The sequence below is a fragment of the Aythya ferina genome, assembly GCF_964211825.1.
Source record: "Aythya ferina genome assembly, chromosome: 19".
Lineage (NCBI taxonomy): Eukaryota > Metazoa > Chordata > Aves > Anseriformes > Anatidae > Aythya > Aythya ferina.
In genome coordinates this window covers 8,003,958-8,014,372 of record NC_140309.1, presented here as the reverse complement: position 1 = coordinate 8,014,372, position 10,415 = coordinate 8,003,958, and the positions used below count along the sequence as shown (strand labels likewise).

The window sequence follows — 10,415 nt, the reverse complement described above, 5'->3', positions numbered from 1 at the left end:
AATGTGGAAAATCTATTTTGCCTTTATAGTTCAAAGAGAAATCTTTATTTACGATGAGTAAGACTACACAGCCCAAGGGGAGAAAGCACAATGGGGCTTGGAAATCAACTATGAGACCTTGAGTATATCAGGAAAAAATGATGTTAGTGAAAGTTCATCAACGTCTTGGGCACAGGCTCATCTCCCAGTAGCTTAACTGGAGGCTGATGAGACGTGCTTATAACTGATGCTCATCTTGAAAGGAGCAGGTGAGAAAACTGACAACTTGGGTATATTTATGTGTGTATATTTGTAAATGTTCCACGCTTCTGCTCTCCTAGTGCAGCTTTCCCACTTATCTGCAGGTTATATAAAGCTGTATCTGACCTCTCTTTTATATTGCAATTCTTCAACCCAACTGCCTAATTTGTGGTCTTAAGCATTAGAATTTCATTAAAAGCTTTTGTACAGTTACAGTTCATGCCTAATGGCTTTTGCACTGCAAGAAACATTTGACAAACGATCACAAAAAGAAAAAAAAAAAGAGAGGAAAAAAAAGGAGGCACTTGGTTTCAAGAAAATTTGATTAATGAAAATAAGAAAATGGGAAAGTAAAAAGCTTTGATTGCAGAGTATAATAATGTCTGAAGCTTTTCTGTTCCCATTACATTTACCACTAGGATCTGTGACAGAACCAGATAAAAAGCATTAGCTAAAGGTTTAATTCAGGTCAGAAACAAAGTGAATATCTCATGGTTATTTGGAGAGTTAATACAATATGGACCAGGAAAACCAAATGATTATTGTCATTCCCTTCCAAAATTTTTGCCAGGCACAGTTTATGAGTTTTATTTTGCTCTCTCAGGGAAGCTGGTAGGAAAGGAGGAGTCTTATTGTCATGTAAATATTACAATAAATCTCCTCTGTATAGAGAAAGTGTTTTACTGAATAATAAATGAAAAGCAGCCTTGTACTAATACAGTGTCAAGCTGATAACCTGCGTTTAATGGTGATTATTTAATGCTTTTGTTGAGAATCCATTTCAGAGAGATATTTAACATGGGAGGAAAAAAAAAAAGTCTATAATTCCAGTACTGCTTTCAGTTTTCACAGTAAGATTATCACCAATCATAGACAGTCCATTAATAACTGCCTTTCCAAGTTACCCTTACTGTAGGAATGATGGAATGAACTGTGGCTATGTCTAGCTGCCAGGGAAAAAACCTCTGTGTACTTCTTTCTCATTTCTTCTTAGTCCAAACTTCTCACTCTGAAAGTCATTTGTGACTTCATATTCACGGATACGCATCTCAACAGGGTATGAGAACAGATAGGTTGAAACTGCCCAATTAATGTAGTGCAGAATTTAATTTTTTATTTTTTTAATTTTGGGGTTTGTTTTTAAATTATGCCTTAGAGAAGCTGACTTTGTATTGTAGAAATAATATATATATAAAATCCAAAACACTTTGCATTGTGAATACGGTTTTTAGAAAAGGGAATTCAGACCACTTACTGACAAATCTTTAAGAGAGAAGAAATTGAGGTCAGTGGGGGCTGTCGATAGGATTACAACAAATCATTAGTAATGAAGTCATGCAACTGTTACTGGGCAACTGAGAACTTCAGAAACTTGTGGGTTGCCTAGATGTAGGGCTTGTAAAACAAAACAATGATGCTTTGATTTGGAAAAGGGAATTTGATTATCCCAGATGTAGCTGGAACCATTTCTCCCCAAACCCATGTCATTTTTACTTTTGTAAATGTTGCGTGACAATCCTGGGCTCCTATGATAAGATAACTATCTTCAAAAAAAGAAAATAGTGAGAAACTGTAACCTCAGCTGAGCGTTTGGATAAGCAAGGTAGCAGCAGCTGATCTATTAGCTCTGCATGGCTGGAGTCTGGTGGCACTGATCCATAGTTTAAACAATCCTTTTTTGTGTGTCTTCTCTGGCCATTGGAGGGTATTTTGTCGGTGATACACTTCACCAGAGCTCGGCACTGGGCCGTCTAAGCAATCAGAGCTGCTCTAAACGCTGTATGTTACTGTAAATGCCCTCTCCACCCCTTGGGGCTGAGATCAATTTTCACGAGAGGAAGGTGAGTTTGGATGTTCCCCAATTCGTAATTCATACTGCGTGCACGCCTCAGGCAGCTTACTGATCCTCGCTTGACACTGGCTTTTGTGATCTACTCGTCCTCTCTGCCCCCTCCCCAAAGCAGTAAATCATCATTTTTCCTCTCCAAATCACACTGGTGCTTTCCAGTGCAGGAAAGAAGCAGCTATTGGGGATTTTTTTTTCTTTCTGACTTTTATGAGGAAAGAAACCATCAAGTTTTACTATTCCACTTTTCAGATTGTACTTAGAAATCTGTCCCCAATGATACCAAGTTCCCAATATTGCAGAAGCAACAACAGTTTTGCGTCTAAAACTTTCCAAGTATACAGGAATTTTTCTGTGTGTGATTATTTACACGGAAATTCTTCAGATGAAAAGGTTACTATTAATGAGAATCAGATTTTTTGTTCGTTCCTTAAAATGAATGCAAGCCCTTCTTTCTAAGCCTATTCCTGATCGTTATATTGACACTGAAGTTTGTGCTGGATCATGGTTGGTGACAGCTGTGATTACTTTGCTGATTTGTAACATCCTTGTCATTAAGGCTTGCTTTGCTTTCAGAAAACATTTTCTGGAGCAGGATTTCAGTCCACACAACACAGCACTATGCTGTGGTTTTGCTACATCAGTTGCTTACTCTCTTCTTGCTTCTGTTTCTAGTACATATTGGACCTTGATTATAGAATACTTGGATAGCTTTTGCAGTGCTTCTAAGTATTGTATATTCTCATTTTCTGACTTTAGATCTGTTTGGGAGTTGCTTTAATTTAACTATGCTATTTTTGCTTAATTCTCTCACAGTTAGTTAGTGGTTACTGCCCACTCAGACTGCCTGCTGTCTCTTGAAATAACTTTGGCATATTTAGTTGGAGTATTTGGAAAATAAGCTTGACTCATCGGGGCCAGAGCAGCCATAATCTCAAGTATGGGTGAAGAAAGTTTGCAACCATGAGACCTTTCTGCATTATATTACATGGGGTGTATTTGCTGCCCTCCGGGAGGGAGGAAGGTTTGGCTGTAGCTGCATTACAGCTTGCCTGATGGTACATCTCTCCACGTCAGTGAATTCCTATAGAATAGTTATTCTGGGAGTATTGTAAATAATGTGAATGCTACAATATTGGATGAGTTTACTAGCGGGGAGTTATTTACAGAACTCCATAGGTTCTACTCAATTAGATCTGGTTGTGGAATAATATCTTATGAGATTGGGTTTGATTTTCATTATGTGAACTGATAGCTGACTAGAATAATGATCAACTCAGTTTCATAAATCTCAGCAGAGCAAGTTGTCTAGTGGGGTACTTCAGAGTTTAGGATTAACTCTAATGTCAATTATTATTTCCATTAGAGATTTGAGAGAAAGTAAATCAACTGATGACATCCACGTGTAGTAGTAAATTAGGATCGTGGGGGAACAGTTAATATAGATGTTACTGAAGGGAACTGAGTGCTAGAAACAAAGATGATGTAATGACAAATGGGAAAAAAAAAAGAAAGCAAAACAAAACACAAATGAGATGCATGGAAGTAGCAATTCTCTTGGAAGTTTCAGGGATAGGCAGTGTAGTGGTCTGCAGTGTAATCCACTAGAAACATTAAGGGCTGCCTGTGGACAACGCTGAGCATGAAATGATCACTGTGTAAAGCACAGAGACACAGGGCAATTGCCACCATGTTCAGATTTGCTCTCACCCAAGAGCAATTAGGAGCTCTAAAACATCCAGGTGCTTTCTGGTAGGTGGAGAGAAAAGTGGAGTGTTTGCAGCAGGTGTTTAATCTGCTAGGAAAATACACTTATAAAACTCTTTAAAAAATAAAAATAATAAAAACGCATTTGTCCTATATCTATTGCATAGAAACAAACAATTTAAGAGGCAGATCCAGGACATTCCTTTGCATGGCTAAACATAGTCAAATACTTAGCCAGTGTCACTGTCACTGTGGTTCTTAGCCCAGGTTCCCATCTTTACATCAGAATTTTAGCTTTTCTTTTTAGTTTATATTTTATCCTCCATCTGTTACTTATGACACCCGCTGTGAGGAAAGAGGAGCTTGCTCATTCCTGCAAAGGACTTTGTGAGTTACTAGATTTTCATTATATTTTTCCTCCTCACCATTGTCTCTTTTCCAGACAAAAGCTTACTTAGTCATTTCTCATTCTGTAGCCATGCCAGACCTTTTATAATACCTGCAGCCCTTCCCTGAACAACTTGTAGTTCTGCTAACTCCTTGCTGAGATGGGGAGGCCCAAAGCTGTGTGTAGTATTCACACCAAGGTGTTTACACAACAGATTTTCTCCAGGTGCACAGCAACAGACAAAAATAAATTAAAAAAAAGTAGACCACAGGGTTTCTTCTCAGCTGCATTACATATCCTATTCATTTGGGGTACATATTTTCTCTCTTATGCTAAACTATTCATTTGTGCAGAAATAGTAAGTGTGGCAGAAATTCATGTAGTATGACTGAGATGAGAATACTGTCACAAATTCCACTTTTTTTTTCTAGGCTGGCTAGATCCATCATTCAGGAAACCCTTGCTGTACCAAAAGTCCTTCACAAGTGTTGAACCAATTTAATTATCTCTTGCTGCATCCCTCCTAGCCAGAAAAGGGGAAGTTTTTTAGGGATTGAAACCAATATTTCATAGTTAGCCATTGTTATTACTACTTCAATAACTTTTATCTAAAACTTTTATACTTCATCAGTTATAACTGTCAATTATAAACAAAAATGTGTTTTCTTGTCTTTTTATGGTTTAACTTTGAATCTCATTGATGCAGGTTTAAAAACAGTTATTCCATGTGGGGCTTTATAAGCAAAATTAGGCTTCAGAGAAAGGAATGAGAAAACATGGTTTTACAGGTTATTTTGTAAGAGTTTGCCACTTTAGTCAACAGAACCTGTGCATTTTCTGAACCAGACATAAGCCAGTTAAGGGATTTTGCACGCTTATACAGTTGCCCGTGTAATATTGTTTGAAAAATACTTTTTATAAAGAACTCGTGAGATTTATTTTTTTCATTTTTCTTTAAAAAAAAAAAATAAAGGAAGTAATCTTGTCAGCAGAAAGGGAACTTATCATGGAACAGAAATCAAACATGGGAAAATTTTAGCAAAGAAGGTGAATGGCTTTGTCATTTGGACTTGGTTTTCCCCACACCTTTTTGCTCTTCACAGAAACACCAATGCATCTTTCCAACTACACCAGTTAACATAATGAAAAAAGATCTTAGCTCTCCCTACCAGCTTTGCAACTCTTATGGTATTTTCAGAACCCTATCCTTTGCATACTCTGTCCTATTTTCTGGATGAATGATTGTGCTGTTTCCTGAATGAGAAGTATGAAATTTCATTGCTTTACACTAGACATCTAAGCATGAAGTCAGACTCGATTCCAAGAGCTGAAGTAGTTAATATGATACAGAAACTGTGATTCCTTCATGAATAACCGACTTGGTTGGCAGGTAGAACTAGCACAAGAGATAACGGCAAAGCGTGTTCATGGGCTGATCATAGCAAGTATGTAACTGAATTCAGGGCGAAGATTTACTCTCCAGCAGATCTGGGGAGTGGCAGCGTACAGATGCATGGGCAGCAGAGCCATCGGTTCAATGATTTATAAAAATCTATAGGAAGAGGCAAAGGTAAAGCAGTTATAGACATAAAATTGAACTGCAGAGAAACAGATAATTTCTTGTGGTTCAAAAATTCATGAGCTGCACTTTGCTGAAAGCTAGGAGAATATACTGGGGAATCATGGCTCTCCTTTTCTGCAGTTGTCCCTCAGTTTCTCTATCTCTGCTTCACTCTTACCTTTTCTGTAGCCCTGTTTCACATCATCTCATTTCCCTTCAGAGTCCCTCTCTCCTATCATTTTGTAGTTTGTCTCTTCCTAAGTATTTATCCATCCTCTTTCCTTCCTGCTCCCTGCAATGAAAGTCCATGTCACTTTCTTCCATCACATTATTAGTTCTTTTGATAAATTCTATATCCATTTCCCTTCTGCTATGGCTAGTCTAGCTCCTGGCAGTTTCTAAAGTAGTCTATGAACTATTCACAATATTTTCTATTAAAATTGTCTTGTCTAGAGTTCACATTTAAATTTTAATTGAAACGCAAATGTCAGTTGGCTTTAAAGACAAATGCTGGGAGATTAGATTGGTTAAAGTTTCAAAAAATGTGAGAACCACGTAGAGGCATATTAAGTAACGTGGTTCAGGAACTGTCAGGTACTCCGTACACAACATATAAAAAGTTATGGCCCTTGCTTCTTATGTGCTAGTGTAATAATAATGATTAATAGTAAAATGTTCCCTCGAACAAACTATTGATAGCTTTAGGGCTGTATGGAATGTGATGTACCCTATTAATCCTGTCTGGAAATACGTGTATTACACAGGGAAAACGTGGGGGACACATGGCACAGATCCTTCAGTAGTCTCACAATTTATTTTACGTTCCTTTTCTCTCGGTGAGTCATGCTCATCTCCCTGTGACTTGAGAGTTCATCTTGGGATCTCATGCCATCTTTCTGTCTTTATGAGAAGGTGTGTATGATGATCCACCCTAATGGTTTCTGTTGCTGGCTGTGGCAGCATGTTTTATGACGGGTGTGGTGCATTCCCATTTTCTCTGTTGTGCATGCACAGTATTCACCTTGCAGCCCCACCCGTGGCCACTCCCACCCTCCCACTGGGAATCGCCCACAGTAAGCTCTGTAATTACCTTTATTTGATCTGAGGAATGGATTTGGGAATCTTATTTGCACAGTCGTAAGCCGAGGATGTTAAAAAAAAAAAAAAAAAGGCACAACAAAAAAAAACAGAAAGAAAAAAAACAGCTTTGAATGACTGATTCACTGAGCAGCGATGTGTTAAGTAGGGGAACAGCAGAGCCAGATAACCAAGCTCAGGGGCTGTTTAATTGAAGTGTTTGGGGAGTTTTTGCTCTGAAAATGTCTGTTTCCCTATAGAAGGAGGGATTTCACCTGTTACCCTCTGGTTTGAGCTCTTAATGTCAGCAGGCAGAGCTGCTCTAAGTCTGTAAGTGACAGTTTTCATTGTAACAGGTTCTGTTAGTTTTACACTGAATTAAACCGAATCAGTGCAAACCATGGTTAGTACCTGTTTCACATGTTTAGCCTGGGTTATGCAGTCTAATATACACTGGCCTCTAAAACTCTCAGAGAAGAGAAATTGCATGCAGCCAGCAGAAATGCAGCGCTAGTTCAAGCATTTAGTTTCTGGGGAAACCTTTGGAAAGAAAACACACACATACACACACACAAAAAACCAAGACTCAGGCTCCTGCTTTGTCTTCTTAAGATCAAAGGTCTTTCAGCATCCACCTAGCAACTAGTAACTAATTCAGCTAGCTCATAGAAGCACAGCTGATTTGGAGTGATGTATTCTGCTGACACCTATTCCTAGGCATGCATGAAAAATGCTGCGTATAAAGTAGTGAAGATGGAGGGAGAGGTAATGGAGAATAGGAATTATTTCTCTGGAGGGAACCCACCCTCCAGTCCTAGCCATAGCTTTCTGTCTACAAAACTTGGTTTTATTTATTCAGCAGTCAATATTGAGTAGCATGTTCAAGTATTTCAAATGGATATACTGGATCTTTTTCTGGAAAGGAATCATTATAAAGAGATACACCAGTAGATTTGTATTTCCATTTTTGCCAGTAGAGGAAAATGTTAGAAACAATGTAAAAAAAATCCTCTCGTTATGCGAATTAGTACAGCAACAACAACAACAACAACAAAAAGAGTGGAAAAAAGCATCTTCCACAAACTGAACTAATAAATATGATTTAAAATTTTTAAATTGATCCCATTGGTAGAGATGAGGAATATATATTAAGTCTCTTACATAATCCTTCTAAAGGGTAGAAATAGTGGGCACATGAATAAATGCCATTTGATACATATGGTAACAACCAGTGTGACTTCTGTTAAAGGAAATCGTGCCAAACAAACTTACTTTTAAAAACTCAGCAAAAGCGTGGTTTAGGGAACTTCAGCTGATGATAAGGTTACCAAAAAAAGCTTTTGGCTAGATACTTCATCACAAGGTTTTAAGGGAACTAAATAGCCACTGATATCCTGGATATCTACCTGCAGAAGAGGTCTTTGCATGGATTAATTAATCGGTTAAAAGACAGAAAACAAAAGGTAAAGGTGAGTGTTCAGCTTTCACAAGGAAAGAGGTGTGATCTTTAGAGGTCTGCTGAGACTGTTGTTTAATGAATTCACAGACAACCTGCAAAAAGAGATGAGCAGCACTATGATAAATTTGCTGATGGTACTGTTATTCTGAATAGTTAAGGTGGAGATTAAGTGGGAGGAACAGCAAAAAGACCTTATGAGATTCAATGATGGGATATCCAGCTTTATAGGAAAACCTGAAGAGAAGCACAAAAACATCGTTTGCTAAAAAATCATCCTTTTTTAAGGAGAAAAAAAAAAAAGCGCATTTAGTTGACCATTAAAACTCAAGAAAAAGTAGGTATAGATAGGTCTTTGAAAACATCAGCTCAATGCTAATAGGAGTCAAATGCTAACCATTGTTAGGGGAAGAGGGGAGAGTTGTACAGCACAGGTTGAGGAAAGGGCTGCAAATCTGATCAAAAGTCTGGACCTGCATCCATGTGAGGAATGTGTAAGTGGGCTTAGGCCTGGAGAAAATATGATTGGTGGTGATGATGGTGAAAAAATGAAAGAGATGCATTAAATCATAGGTAGTAGCATGGAGACGGTGAATAGGGATTGAAGGCAGTCTTCTAAATAAACAGCTGTACACCATCCAATGAGCCAACGTGGAAGGAGATTCAGAACTAGCAAAATGAGCTGGTTCCTCATGCAGAGTGTAGCTGAGCTGTGCAAGCCCCTACTACAGGTCACTGTAGATATATATTATAATAATAATTGCATATATTCAAGGGATGGTTGACAAGGGACAAGCTCACAGAAAGGAAACTCTTTGTGGCTTATTAAATATACAGACACTAGCTCCAGTTGCAAACTATGTTTGCTCTGTTTCCATGATTTTCTCCAGGCACTGAGTCACATTCATTGCTGGAAACAGACCTAGATAGGGCTTTGCTTTCACCCAGGACAGATGTTTTTCAGTATCAAGTGCACAGCATTGCACACTATTTTAAGCTCATAAAACCAAGCATGTCATACATTTCAATGCCATGAACTCTCTGCAGTGTAAAAGGTGATGTATTTCAGGGAAATGCAGCTACCTGCCAGCAGATGTAAACAATCTAGTTCAATATCTTCTGCAAAGTTAGCAAAAAGGGAGAGAGAATTTAGACTGAAGAAATAAAAAGGCAGACACCTGACTATCCCCGCTCCTTCTTTCCCTGTCCCTCAGCTTATGAAGTCATTCACACCCTAACATCAAGTTGAGAACCGAATTTTGTAATTTAAAGCATCCCCTTTGCAATACCAGAAGAAGCAAAAGACAGTCAGCCAGACAGAAGAATAAATGAGGGACAGTTTGGAGATTAAAGAACCTTATGGGGAAATATGGCCTGAAATTGTTTTGCAAAATGAGTAACATACAAATATGCTAATCCTCCAAGAGGGAATAACTGCTGAGAACAACATGAAATGCAAGTGACTTGAAATTAAGAAGGCTAAAAGAGGGGAGGAGGGAGAAGGAAAAGCAAATCTAATATGGTGAACGAAACAAGAAATTGTGCATGAAAGTGTTAAACTTCCTAGAAATGATTATGACAATTCTTTGTAAGCCTTGGAAATATAGTTTCTTCTTTTAATGTAAGTACAAAAGAAGTTCATTTAAAAAAAATAAAAATCTGAAAACAAGGAAAATTATAAAACAATACGTACAACTAAAATCACCCTTATTTGCAGCTATGCTAACAGCATAAGTGTCCCTAAAACTGTAAATATTGCCATATCCGACAGACTAAATTGCACCAAAGTTCATTCACCCACTTAACCTTCTCTCTGCCTCACTGTAAAGTAACTGGTGTTTGTTCTTCCACTTCACCCTCCCCACGTTCCAAGGACTCATTCCTCTGCTACACCCACCAGTTTTCCCAGTCCCTAATTTATTCCTAGAGTCTATTTCTGTTTCATAAGCACTGCTTCTTTACTGTTAAAAGCAAAAGTATCGAGAACAGCTGTTTGATTTTAAGTTGATTTTCTCCATTTATGCTTTTTAACTCTTTTAGTGAAGTTCTTTAAGCTTTGTATGTCCTCTAAAAGAAGAGCAAAACAGCTAAGTTTCTTTCCTCGGTTCTCTATATTCTTGCTTGTTTAAAAACACATTGT

General features: G+C 38.0%; 1 long non-coding RNA gene across 1 annotated transcript in view; it reads left to right on the top strand.

Moving 5' to 3' along the window:
- The window catches only part of LOC311421395, a 43,005-nt gene that overhangs the window by 4,752 nt on the left and 27,838 nt on the right, over window positions 1-10,415 (top strand). The gene's annotated exons all lie outside the window — the stretch shown is intronic.